The sequence below is a fragment of the Chiloscyllium plagiosum genome, unplaced genomic scaffold, assembly GCF_037043375.1.
Source record: "Chiloscyllium plagiosum isolate Xiang-an unplaced genomic scaffold, Cpla_swu_hap1 HiC_scaffold_1, whole genome shotgun sequence".
Classification (NCBI taxonomy): Eukaryota; Metazoa; Chordata; class Chondrichthyes; order Orectolobiformes; family Hemiscylliidae; genus Chiloscyllium; species Chiloscyllium plagiosum.
In genome coordinates, this window is record NW_028270139.1 from 152,871,607 (window position 1) to 152,885,455 (window position 13,849).

Sequence of the window (13,849 nt, forward strand, 5' to 3'; positions counted from 1 at the left end):
GAATATTGTGTCCAGTTCTGGCCGTTCTACTATAGGAAAGATACAGAGGCTTTGGAGGCAAAGAAGGCTTACCAGTGTGCTGCCTGGACTGGAGGACTTGTCCTATGAAGAAAGGTTGAATAAACTCGGACTTTTCTCTCTGGAGAGAAGGAGGAAGAGAGGAGACCTGATCAAGGTGTACAAAATAATGAGAGGAATAGATAGAGTCAATAGCCAGAGACTTTTCCCCAGGACAGGATTGACTGATACGAGAAGTCATAGTTTGAAGATATTGGGAGGAAGGTATAAAGGAGACGTCAGAGGTAGGTTCTTTATGCAGAGAGTTGTGAATGCATGGAATGTGTTGCCAGCGGTGGTGGTGGAAGCAGAGTCATTGGGGACATTTAAGTGACTGCTGGACATGCACATGGACAGCAGTGAGTCGAGGGGTGCGTAGGTTAAATTACTATATGTTACATTAGAATTAAATCTCAGCACAGCATCGTGGGCCAAAGGGCCTGTTCTGTCCTGTACTTTTCTATGTTCTATCTTTGTTATCATCTTCTTCATTTTTATTCATTTTACCCACCAGTATTTGCTTTCATGTACCATCTTTACTGACTTAATTTAGTTTTCCAGTAAACCCCTTCATAAGCCTTTGAGCCCCCTGTATTTGCCAAAAGCTTTTTTTTGCCTTCCTGAAACAATGCTATACATCTGTTGACATCCAAGGTTCTCTGGACTTGCCGATCCCACTCTTAACCTTTTTCAAGAGGAATGTGTTGCCCTCCACTTTCTCCTTCCACTTGCGCTCCCAGCTGCTCTGATTTGGTTTTCTGATGAGCAGCTGTCCCCAGTGCACTGTAGTCTTATCCTGTCTTATTGTGTTAAAGCCGGCCTTCCCTCCAATCCAAGCCATTATTTCTGGTCTATCCTTACCCTTTTTCCATGTCTGTGCTAAATCTTACGGAATTATGGCCACTGTCACTGAGAGCTCTTCCACCAACTCAGCCACTACTCCTGGCTTTGTACTCCAAAATGAAGTCCAACATCATTGCCTCTCTTGTAGCACCTTCTCCTTGAAAGCTCTCCTAGATATGTTAAGAATTCCTCTCCCAACAAACCTTTTCCAGTTAATATTGGGGAAGTTGAAATCTCCTGTTATTACCACCAAATTACTTTTGAGGTTTGTCGACATATCTGCCTTTCTGTTTTGGTAACCCTAGCCCTATCCCAGGTATTCTTCTAATCGTATGATTGCCTCTTTTCACTTCTCAGTTCCTCCCATACGGCCTCATACGAGGAGCATTCCCTTTATTGCATTAGTTGATTACTTGTACAGAATTGCAACACCAGTCCCATATCCCCAATCTGTCTTGCTTGAAGATTCCATATCCAGGAATAGTGAGCTGTTAGCCACATCAGAGTCCCCTGGGTGGCAATGGTTTCACATCCCCAGGGAGTAATCAATATCCTTGATTCAGCTGCCTTCCTCCCAAGACTGCTCGAATTAGAATAACTACCATCCAGCCTTGCCATGTTTCCTCGTGTCTTAATGTGATATTTTCATTGCCTTCTAGACTGACTTGGATCTTCAGTGTTTGTCCGAGCATCACCCTCTACTTTACCTTCGCTCCACATCACATTCCCTCTGCCAAATTAGTTCACGGTTTCATCGACAGCACTAGCAACAGCCCTACCCTCCTGCTGCACGGACGTTGGATTCTGATGCAACCCCTTGGAATTGTACAAGCCCCACCTTTCCCATAATCGACTCAGTGATTCAGGAAGTCAAAGCACTTCCCTCTTGCACACCAGCCGCACGTTTTTAGCTGCTAATTCCTATCAAGGGGTAGCAGGAAATATGGCAATTAATTTGTATGTGAAAAATGACCTCAAACAGTAATGTGCTAATTACTGGATTATTTCCCTTCCTTGTTGATGTTAATGGGGGATGTTGACCAGGACACTGGGAGAGAACACTGCCAGGTCTTTTATTGCATCCACCTAAGAGGACAAGAACAACTTACCTAAAGGACTGAGACACACAAGTTGCCACAGAAATGCAACGTGTCCTCAGTTGTACCAAATAACTTGGCCCCACCCCAAGAGCTTGAATGTTTTGAAGCTGTTGGTGATAGAGCACACTGTGTGTAAAGACTCGACTTGGAGTACTTGCAGGGGTTGTGCAAAGATTCCAGCCTGGAATATGCCGCTGGGCACATAGCACCGATTCTCCTTCCCCTTTGAACCATGTTCAAATTGCTCAGGTCTCCTGGCATCCATCGCCTGGGCTTCAAACAGTTTCTGACAACTTCTGAAATGATTCTGTCAAACTCACTAAAGCTTGCCTCTGGAAGATCACTTTTTATTGCTTTTATTAAACTAAAACATTCCAGCAACTGACCTCATGTTCTGGCTGGCCTTACTTTGTCGGTGTTGCTTCTGGCTGGGAGAGATGTGAACAAGATGGGACAGAACTGGCACTGAGCTAGAGCTTTTAGAATGCGACTGTGGTCAGTCAAAAAGATTTTGACTTTCCAACCTCCTCAATTAACAGTGGTTGCCTTGATACCTGAAAAATGTTCAGTTTTTCATTAACCCTTCCATACCTTTTTTGTTTTGAAAGAAAGTGTAACGTGTTATTTGAAATTGAGCATGCAAAATAACAATGATTAGAAACTGCATTAAGTTCTGAACAGGATTTGGCGAGGTCGAATTGTGTAGAGTCGTACAGACGTACAGCACAGAAACTTGTCTCTGCAGACCAGATATTGTTTTAACATTGCAGCTCATCGACTCCAAGTGAAGGTTCAGCATTACAAAAAGTGTCAGTCTGCACAGTTGCTTGGGTCATACAGAACATGCTTTTGAAGAATTTTGTTTTGCAGTCATCAGGACTGATTCAAACATGGTAGATATCAAAGGGAGCAGGACAAAATGGTCCTGGCTTCTTCGCACGTGGAATTTGGTTGAGGTGATTCTGTGGAGAATCCATCACAAAATATTGACACTTTTTTTTTCTGTTGTGTTTTTTTTTTAGCTCACCACCATTTTCTCAAGGTCAGCTAGAGTAATAATGTTGGTCACATCCTTCAAAATGAATTTTGAAACATTTCAAAAAAGCACAATACCCCGAATATTGGTTTTTATCCTTCAGAGGACCAGTCCCTATATAAATGAAAATAAATGTAGATTTATAGCTGGCATATCTGAGCTATATTGCAGTTCCAACTGATCAAGTTAAAGTGGTTGTTAGTGTATTCCTGGTACACGTTGGACAGCATTTGTTGAATAATCCAATCATGGAATCACATTTAATGTAAATCTGCATTGTATTAAGTAAGACAAACAGTGTAGCAACTTATAATTGGGGCCAACAGGTCCAAAATGTTACTTTTTCTTTCCCCATACAATCCTTTTTATAACATGCAATCAATGTTGCATTTCAACTTGCATCTTATTGCACCTTTCTGGATCAAAACCATGTGATTCTCAGTTGGACCATTGCAATTATTACTGAAGTCAGCACTTGTGGCACAGTCCAACTCTACAGTCACAGAACCTTCCAGCTATCGAGGCCATTGGGTTCATCATGTATACACTGGGCCTTTTTAAAAACGCTGCCATTGATTCATGTCCCTGCTCAACCCCCTGTAACTATGCAAATTTTATCTCCTGCCTAAAGCAACAAGAAGGTCAGTGTAAATCATTTCTGTACTGTTGTGAAAAGTAGCAAGGACTGTCAAATCAGATATTTTTGACTTGATTTAAGGAGAGCCCATTCAGTCTATACAATTTGATCATTGCTGACCCGTTACAGTAGCATTTACCTCCCATAGTGCCACCTTCCAGTTGGAAACTGATCATATTTGTCTTTTCTTATCTGATTTAGTCTTTAATTATTGGTTTCTGCACTGGCTCATTAAGTGAGAATAGAATCACGACTTTTTCATTTCAAGAGCTGGTGATCATTGAAGGGGTATCTTTATGGATTGTGTTGAAGAGCACGGGAGTGGAGACCTTTTCCTATTTTGAGTACACTCCAAAATAAGTTCATATCTTGCTAATATGTGGAAACTGAAGGTGACTGGAATTGTTTTTTTTTTGCCATGATTTGCCATCTGTTGTTGCCATGATTATGTTTTGTAATTTTCTGGAAAATGAAGGATCAATCACCAAGGTTTATTTGAATGAAAGAAAAATCTGTTTCATTCCATATTAAGCTCAAGGGGGAAAACACCCAAAGTGTGACATCGAGCACGCGCACAAAAGCGGGTAATAAGTTTAAAATGGAATGTGCCTGGTACAGAAGAGGATAATAGGAGTTGTGTGGTTCAAGTCCTTGAACTGATATATTCATAATCTGAGACCCCAGTTGTTTAATGACGGACTTGTATCTTCCGCAGTAGTGGAATCTGAATCCTTTTCAGTTCTTGGCAAATGGTTGTTTTCTCAATTTGTATTTTCATCAGATGCTGTATTTAGAGGAGATGTGAGAGCAGGGAGATGGTCTTCCAGTCTTTGCATACAAATCTATTTTCCTTTTTTTTTGCTCCGCTGGTGAAAAGCAGTTCAGTATGTATTCCTAATCTAGGTTCACTTTCTTTCCAAGCTCATTAACAGGATAGCTGAGCTTCCCCTTCACCCAATTTAAGAGGAGGTGATGGCCGAGTGGTATTATCACTAGATTAATCCATGGACTCAGCTAATGTTCTGGGGACATGGTTCAACTCCCACTATGGCAAATGGTGGAAATTGAATCCAGTTTTTTTTAAAAAAAGCTGGAATTAGAGTTTATTCGTGACCATGAATCCCTTGTCGATTACTGGGGTGAAAACCCATGTGGTTCACTAATGTCCATTTGGAGAAGAAAACTGTCATCCTAACCTGGTTTAGCCTGTCCAGGACTCTAGGCTCACAGCGATCCAGTTGAGTCTAACTGTCCTCTGGGTAATTAGGGATGGCCAATTTAATGCTAGCCTAGTCAATGATGTCCTCCTCCCATTACTGAATAAAACAAAATGTGAAAGCGTGTGAATGTACAATGGGAGATATATATTTCTTAATGCTGACTCAGTTGACTGCTTTTAAAATTAGATGGTAATTTCAGTGCGGATGGTTTTGTTTATTCCACATATGTTTACTGTATAAGACTGTTGGTCTAAATGTTTTCATGCTGTCTTCGTATAGCAGGGTATAAATGACCTGTTTCTGGGAGGAGCTGGTCAATTCAGTTCTAGAACATAGAACAGTGCAGCACAATACAGGCCCTTCGGCCCTTGATGTTGTACCGACCTTTAATCCTACTCTAAGATCATACTAACCTATTTACTGTCATCCTATCCAAGAGTCACTTATGTGGACGGCACGGTGGCTCAGTGGTTAGCACTGCTGCCTCTCAGCGCCAGGGACCCGGGTTCATTTCTGGCTGGGGCGACTGTCTGTATGGAGTTTTCACATTCTCCCAATATCTGCGTGGGTTTCCTCCAGATGCTCTGGTTTCCTCCCATAATCCAAAGATGTGCCGGTCAGGTGAATTGGCCATGCTAAATTGCCCATAATGTTAGGTGCATTAGTCAGAGGGAAATATAGGATAGGGGAATGGGTCTAGGTGGGTTACTCTTCGGAGGTTCGGTGTTGACTTGTTGGGCCAAATGGCCTGTTTCCATACTGTAGGGAATCTTATCTAATCGTCCCTAATATATCTGAGTCTACAGTCACTGCTGGCAGTGCATTCCACACATCCACTACTCTGTGTAAAGAACTGACCTCTGACATCTCCCCAAACCTTCCTCCAATCACTTTTAAATGATGCCACCTCTTGACAGACATTTTGTTTTCAGGGCAGAAATGGCTCTGACTATTTACTCTCTATGCTTCTCATCTTGTACCCCTCTATCAAGTCACCTGTCATCCTCCTTCTCTCCGATGAGTAAAGTCCTATCTCCCTCAACTGTTCTTCACAAGACATGCCCTCCAGGTAAATTTCTTCTGCACACTCTCTAAAGCTTCCACAAGGTATTCCGACAAATTCTGATGAACCTATCCCAACAGTCACTGCATCAGGAGTCAGATCAGTTTTCCTTTGTGTGAATCCAAGGAAAGTGATGGGACCAGACGGAGCACTCAGAGCATACGCAGATCAACTGGCAGAGGTCTTCTCGGACACCCTCACTCTGTCCCTGCTTGTTTCAAGAGGGCCAACATCATCCCTGTGCCTAAGAAGGCTCATGCAGCATGTCTCGATGACTACCGCCCAGTGACCCTAACCTTGGTGGTTATGAAGTGCCTTGAAAGGCTAGTTCAGACATTAATCAACTCCAGCCTCCCCACTCCAATTTGCCTATCAGACTAACAGATCCACATCAGATGCCATATCACTTGCCCTTCACTCCTCACAAGAACATCTTGCTTCAAGAACAGCTATGTAAGAATCCTACTCATTGACTACGGTTCAGCCTTCAACAATATTATCCCCTCGAGACTGATATACTAAACTTAGTCATCTCTGACGAAGTCCCACTCTCTGCAACTGGCTCCCCAGTGTCCTGACCCACAGGCCACAATCAGTGAAGATTGGGAACAATATTTCATCCTCACTATTACTCAACACTGGAGCACCCCAGGGGTGTGAACTCAGCCCCCTACTGTACTCACTGTATACCCATGACTACATCACCAAATACCAGACTAATGCCATTTACAAGTTCGCTGATGACACCACCATAGTCGGTCGAATCTCAGATGGCGACAAAACAGACTACAGGTGGGAGGTGGAAGACCTGGAAAAATGGTGCACTGAGAACAACCTAGCTCTCAATGCCAGCAAAACCAATGACCTCATTATTGACTTTCAGCAGGATGTTACTCATGCCCCCCTACACATTAACAGCACTGAGGTGGAACGAGTGGAGAATGTCAAGCTCCTGGGAGTGGTCATCACAACAGGCTTTCTTGGACTCTTCATGTGGACGCACTGGTTACAAAGGCCCAACAATGTCTCTTCTTCCTCAGGCAGCTGATTTAAGTTTGGCATGATGGCGAATACCCTTGCCAACTTTTATAGGTACGCCATCGAGAGCATTCTGTCTGGATGTATCACTACCTGGTATGGAAACTGTACCATTCAAGATCGGAGACCGTTGCAGAGAGTGGTGAACTCGGCCTGGACAATCACAAAGGCCAACCTCCCATCTACAGAATCCATCTACCAGGCCCGCTGTCAAGGAAAGGTCGCCAGCATTCTCAAAGATCCATCCCACTCTGGCAATGTTTTTCTATAATCTCTACCATCGGGGAGAAGGTACTGAAGTCTGAACACATGCACCAGCTGGTTTCAGAGCAGTTTCTACCCTACTGTTGTTAGAGTACTGAATGGACTCTAGCTCTTAGCCTATGTTTTGGTTTTTGCCGCTGTTTAACTCTGATCTGCCTGTATTGCTCGCAAGACAAAGCTTTTCACTGTGCCTCAGTACATGTGACAATAAATTCAACTCCATTCAATTCAATTCCACATCCTTCCTGTAATGAAATGTCTAGAACTGAACACAATATTCCAAATGTGGGCTAACCAGGGCTGTATAGAGCTGTAGCATAACCTTGCGGCTCTTAAACTCAATCCCCCACTAATGAAAGCCGTACACCTTCTTAACACCCCTGTCAACTTGGGTGGCAACTTTTGAGGGATTTATGGACGTGGAGCCCAAGATCCTTTGTTCCTCCCTACTACCAAAAATCCTGCCTTTAACCCTGTGATCTGCGTTAAAGTTTGACCTTCCAAAATGAATCACTTCAGACTTTTCCAAGTTGAGCTCCATCTGCCAGCTCTCAGCCCAGCTCTGCATCCTGTCAATGACCCGTTGCAACCCACAGTAGCCCTCGACACTATCCACAACTCCACCAACCTTTGTGTCATCAGCAAACATACTAACCCATCCTTCCACTTCCTCATCCGAGTCATTTATTTAAAAAATTACCAAGAGCGGAGGTCCCAGAACACCTTTGGTCACCAAGCTCCAGGCTGAATACTTGCCATCCATCTTGTCTTCTATGGGCCCGCCAATTCTGTATCCAGGCAGCCAAATTTCCCTGTAGCCCATGCCTCCTTACTTTCTGAATAAGCCTACCATGGGGAACCTTATCAAACGCCTTGCTAACATCCATGTACACCATCTACTGGTCTACCTTCATCAATGTGTTTTGTCACATTCTCAAAGAATTCAACAAGACTTTTGAGGCATAACCTGCCCCTCTCAAAGCCATGCTAACTAATATTTTGTTGTTTGTTGTTCTAGTCTATTGATCTTATCTCTACTGTTAACAACCATATAACTTAGCCTGGTATCTCTTAGATACACCGGTCGTCTTCCATTGGCGTAGCTGTATCATAAACCTTTCTAGTAATTTGAGCCTTATCTGCTGAGGCTTCATGTGGCCATCCTTCACCACTTCGCACTGCTGGCAGTTACTAATAACAATGAGCACCCCAGCAGATCAAAGTGCCCCAACTGCAGGTATCTTTTAGAATGTTTCTTCCTTGTGTTTGAAAAGAAAACTTTAGCCCTTGAACGGTTTCAGGTATAATGACCTGATGATGGAAGTTTTGATAATTTGAGCATTTCATGGTGCATACTTACCATTATCATAACAGATTTTAATGTTACACTTAACAACCTTTCCTACTGAATATGTTCAGAAGGTTAAGCACATACATTGGCGCTCTATGGCAAAATCTAAGAGCCTTAAGTTCAGTATGTGGTCAAACCTGACTTTGGGATCTGTTTATAAGTAATAATCCAAACCATTTACTTAAGAGCGAGCACCCAGCTCAAACTGTTATCTCTCTTGTGTGTGAAATATCAATACAAAGGACTAGAATAGTTAGGTGGTTCCCAATTACAGGAATCCTACTGAAAACAAGACCCAAAGTGAAAGATGTTGTAAAGCTTGAAAGGGTTCAGAAAAGATTTATGAGGATTTTGCCAGGGGTTGGAGGATTTGAGCTGTAGGAAGAGGCTGAACGGGCTGGGGCTATTTTGCCTGGAGCATTGGAGGCTGAGGGGTGACCATATAGAGGTTGTATAATATCATGATGGGTCTGAAAAGGTGAATAGCCAAGCTCTTTTCCCCAGGGTAGGGGAGTCCAAAACTAGAGGTGGTGGGTTTAAGATGAGAGGGAATGATTTAAAAGGGATCAAAGGGGCAACATTTTTATGTGGAGGGTGGTGCATGTATGGAATGAACTAACAGAGGAGGTGGTTGAGGTTGGTGCAATTACAACATTTTAAAAGGCATCTGGATGGGTATATGAATAGGAAGGGTTTGGAGGGATGTGTGTCAAATGCTGGCAAATGGAACCAGATTTATTTAGGATATCTGGTTGGCATGAGTTGGACCAAAGGGTCTGTTTCCAAGCTGTACAATTCTATGACTCTATATTTCTCAGTTTCCCTTTCCTTCTGTCAAGAAAATGTTTTCTTGCACTGCCTCAGATGAGCAGGAATAATGCTTGTCAACATGCATTATGACTTGCCTGTCCTCTCATATGCTTGAGAAAAATCATTGTAAAATCGGTGGATTGATGCTGCAGGTGGTTTGAATATTGGCCCCCAAGAGTTGGAATATTTTGCAGGTTAGAAAGTTGGCCGAGCCTTTCTCTCTCAACCAATTACTGCCAATTTTTTTTTTTTGGATCCTTGACAGCAATTGTATCGAAACGTGTGTAATCTATGCTTTGCACCAAATGGTATTTGCATGGTGGTGCTCCAGTTTGCGACCGACTGGTAATTGGGTGTTCTACTGCTTAAGTAGATGTTTGCTAAAGCATTTTAAAAAAAAATACATTTGGAATATCAAAACCCGCAATGGCAGATTCTGTCTGTAATCATTGGAGTTTTAGAAGGATGAGGAGGGAATCTCACTTAAAATTTACAGAATACTGAGAGACCTGGACAGAGTGGACATGGAGAAGATGTTTCCTCTCTTAGGAGAAACTAGGCCCTGAGGGTACAGCTTCAGAGTGAAGGGACGACGCTTTCAAACTGAAATGACAATGAATTTCTTCGGCCAGAGGGTTGTGAATCTGTGGAATGCATTGCCACAGTCTGCTGTGGAGGCTAAGTCAGTGGGTGTATTTAATTAGTGTCTTGATTAGTAAGGGGATGAAGGATTAAGGTGAGAAGGCAAGATAATAGAATTGAGAATTTTATTTCTCATTTATTCATGGGTTGTGAGCATCTATGGCTAGGCCAGCATTTACTGCCTGTCCCTAATTGTCCAGAGGGTAGATAAGAGTCAATCACGTTGCTGTGGGTCTGGAGTCCGGTGTAGACCAGGCTAGATGAGGATGATGTATCTTTCCCTAAAGGATATTTAGTGAGCTAAATGGGTTTTTCCAACAATTGACAATGGATTCATGGTCATTATTAGATTCTTGATTTACAGGTTTTTTTTAACTGAATTCAAATTCCAGCATCTGCTATGATGTGGAGGTGCCAGTGTCAAACATGGGTGGACACAGTTATAGTGTCCATAGGTAGCTAGTGGGGCAGGATCATAGGACACAGAATGTATAGTAAAAGATCAAAGTGTCATACAAGTGATGCAATATATTGAACAAACCTAGATTGCTGTTAAGTCTTTAATCAGTTTTAATGGGGATGCAGGTTTGATTGATTAAATCCCAGAACTTCTTTCAAGTCACATTTGCGAGATAACTTAAAGCTTTATAATTTAAAAAAAGTCACATCTCTGTTCAGACGATGCATTAAAGGTGTGAAGTTAGAGTCTGTCAGTATCCCAACTTTGGACTTGGAAAAAATATTTGGGGATTTATATATTAATTAATTGAAACCTGCTTCCCCATTCAAGTGATTAAAGACTTAACAGCAATCTAGGTTAGTTCAGTACATTGTATCAGTTGTATGACACTTTGATCTTTTACTATGAATTCTGTGTCCTAGGATCCTGCCCCACTAGCTACCTGACGAAGGAGCAGCGCTCCAAAAGTTTGTACTTTCAAATAAACCTGTTGGACCATTACTGAATGTTGTGTGAATTCTTTTTTTAACCTCATCGGCAGGATTTGAACCCAGGTGCCCAGAACATTTAGGGGAGTTTCCGGATTAGCAGTCTTACACTAATACTACTTGGCCATTCCCTCCCCTGTTGTGGGACACCATGATCAAATAGCAGAGCAGACTTGATGGGCCAAATGGCCTAATTCTGCTGCTTTGCTTTATGGCCAAACCACAGAATCTGTATTTCCCATCTTGAGGGTGTGAAATTTGGTTCTTTTATTTCAATGGGGATATAGGAGGCTGCTCAAAAACCTATTATAAGTAATATTGTTTTGTTACTCTGATGCAAAGAGATGGGATATGTTGGGTATATGGTTATTGTGTGTAATAGGTCAAATTGAAATGTTAATATTTGAGATGAATAGTTTTTCTTGCTAGTTGAGGATTTTGAGGACAATTGAGTGAGGGTGGTTTAAATGAAGTTGTGGTACAGATCAGCCTGACCTAATAAATTGTCGGACAGGCTGAAGGAACTGAATGGTTTGCATGTGATGAGAGATACGATGATTTGTGTTTTTATTCTAACAGAAGATGCTTAAATTTCCCCACCCTGCAAGCGCAAAGATTATGCTAAACTTGCTAGATGTCATGTGTAAATGGATCCTGTGTTCCTAATGTATGTGCTACCTTCGTTCTTCTCGTTGGAAGTGGTCATGGGTTTGGAAGGTACAATCTAAAGGAACCTTGTTGAGTTGTTGCAGTCTGGAATTTATAAAGGGAAACCAAAAAAATGCTGGAGATCAGAGCTCTCGTGAAGAGTCATCTGGGCTCAAAACATTAGCTTGCTTTCTCTCCATGAATGCTGCCTGACCTGCTGTGATCTTCAGCATGTTTTTTTTTCCTGTTTTTTAGTACAGATTCCAGCATCTGCAGAAATTATAGAAGTGTTGTTGGGCCCATATTAGGAACATCTCTTGACGTCCCAATGCAGGAAGAATTCATTGGGCTATTTGAATTGTGTGAGAACCGTCATCAGCAGATGGCGATGCTGAGGGAGGCCACTGAACTCGGTAATTGGGGCAGTGGCAGCAAAACGTCCAGGAGCATGTGGTAAAAATGAGGGAAGGCAGTGAACAAAGCACTGGGAATAGTTGAATGGTCCATCTCTGGTGGAAAGTGTGTCTTTATACAATACAATATGTGCAAGCAGCCCCTGCGCAGAAGGATCAGACACACAAAGGACATTTTCAACCAGGCATAAATGACAGGTGTAATTTGTTATGAGCCAGGCCTACCCCCTCAAAACATTTTTAAGCAGGTAGTCCAGACCGTAACTTTGCTACCCGTTTTAGGGAAGTGTATAGTGGATATTCCCGGAGTGAATTAGATGGTCTGATTGCCAAGTTTTAAACAAACGGAATGCATCTATAAAATTACAGAATGAAACACACAGAACAGAAAATAGAATACTGGATAATTTATCCTATCCAAAACCTGACAGGTTATCCCGACTTAATGATGCTGTTCTGAAAATACTTGTCACAGTCCCAGTAAACACATCCCTTAGCACAGAGTAAAAATGAAACAAACCAGGACTGACAGGCTCAGAGAGAGAGAGGCAAAAAGAAACTGGCTGAACTTGCCCCAGCCACCTTTCATCACACACATTGCTGCTGAACTGAATCAAAAACTCTAATCGAAATGAAGGCGATTATACAGTTTTTTTTAAAAAAAGATATTAAAGCTCTAGGCTTGAGACGTTATCTGTTAGGGGTAAATAAAAAGGGCCCCAATAAACCTTTCAAATTCAGTCTAGTTGGAGCCCGTCCAATTACCCCCTCTCGGGGGGGCTGGTGGGCGGGTGGGGGTGACATTAAAAAGCATTGTAACCTTGTAAAAAGAACAGAATTGTGACAGATTCTATTAAAATACTCTGTGTTCCTTGTTGAACTCTAACTTCCCTTCACGTTTATAATGGCCTGATGCCAATCCCTGTTTTGTGGTCTATGGGCTGTCTGGGTGTTGAAATCTCTCCTTACGCTAGGAAGGTGTTGAGATGTTGACATGATGATTACAGAATACACAAGGTTTAGAGTGGACACATAACAAATGTTTTCAAAATTTAAAGGTTGTGTGCTGACCACTTGCAATGGTTGAATCTACGTTGAGAGAATTTAGTTCGAGTATTACCATTTGGAGAAAAAGTGGAAAAGCTAATATGCTTTTGCAACAAAGAGCTAAGATAGGGGACAATATCAATGTTTTGAAATTAAGTATTTTCCAAGGATCAGGTGATCTCTGAAATTTGATTTTTAGGTTTTCTCAACTCGCGTCTACTTCTTTTGCAGACTAATTGGTAAATGAATCCACACAATTTTTCAGTAACTCCGTTGTCACATGGTGCAATGATAATTAAGCTGGATGGAAGACAATCTGGGTCTGTTTTCATCCAACAAAATTAATAAAAGACTCTGGAGGAGGGAGGGTAAATTGTCTTTAGTCAAAAGTACAGGCACAATGGATCGCGAAGTCATCTTTGCTGCAAATTTCTTTATTTCACTGTGTGGGAATTGAATGTATTTGATGTGATATCCCTCGATCTCTATCACAGTGTTGCCCCCTACAGGACTTATCATCATCTTTAGCTGCTCTGGAAAAGCTTGAAATTTCTTCATTGACTGGTGCCAATTTATTCTATATCTGTAGTGAGTTTGAAAACTGAGCTAACTATTTTAACATTATACATTCCCTTATGTTTTTGGATTAGTGGTGCTGGAAGAGCACAGCAGTTCAGGCAGCATCCGAGGAGCAGCAAAATCGACGTTTCGGGCAAAAGCCCTTCATCGGGA

At 42.0% G+C, this 13,849-nt stretch overlaps 1 protein-coding gene across 1 annotated transcript in view; it reads left to right on the forward strand.

Annotated features, from left to right (window-relative positions):
* Window positions 1–13,849, forward strand: part of slc4a11 (solute carrier family 4 member 11) — a 177,399-nt gene that overhangs the window by 87,411 nt on the left and 76,139 nt on the right. The gene's annotated exons all lie outside the window — the stretch shown is intronic.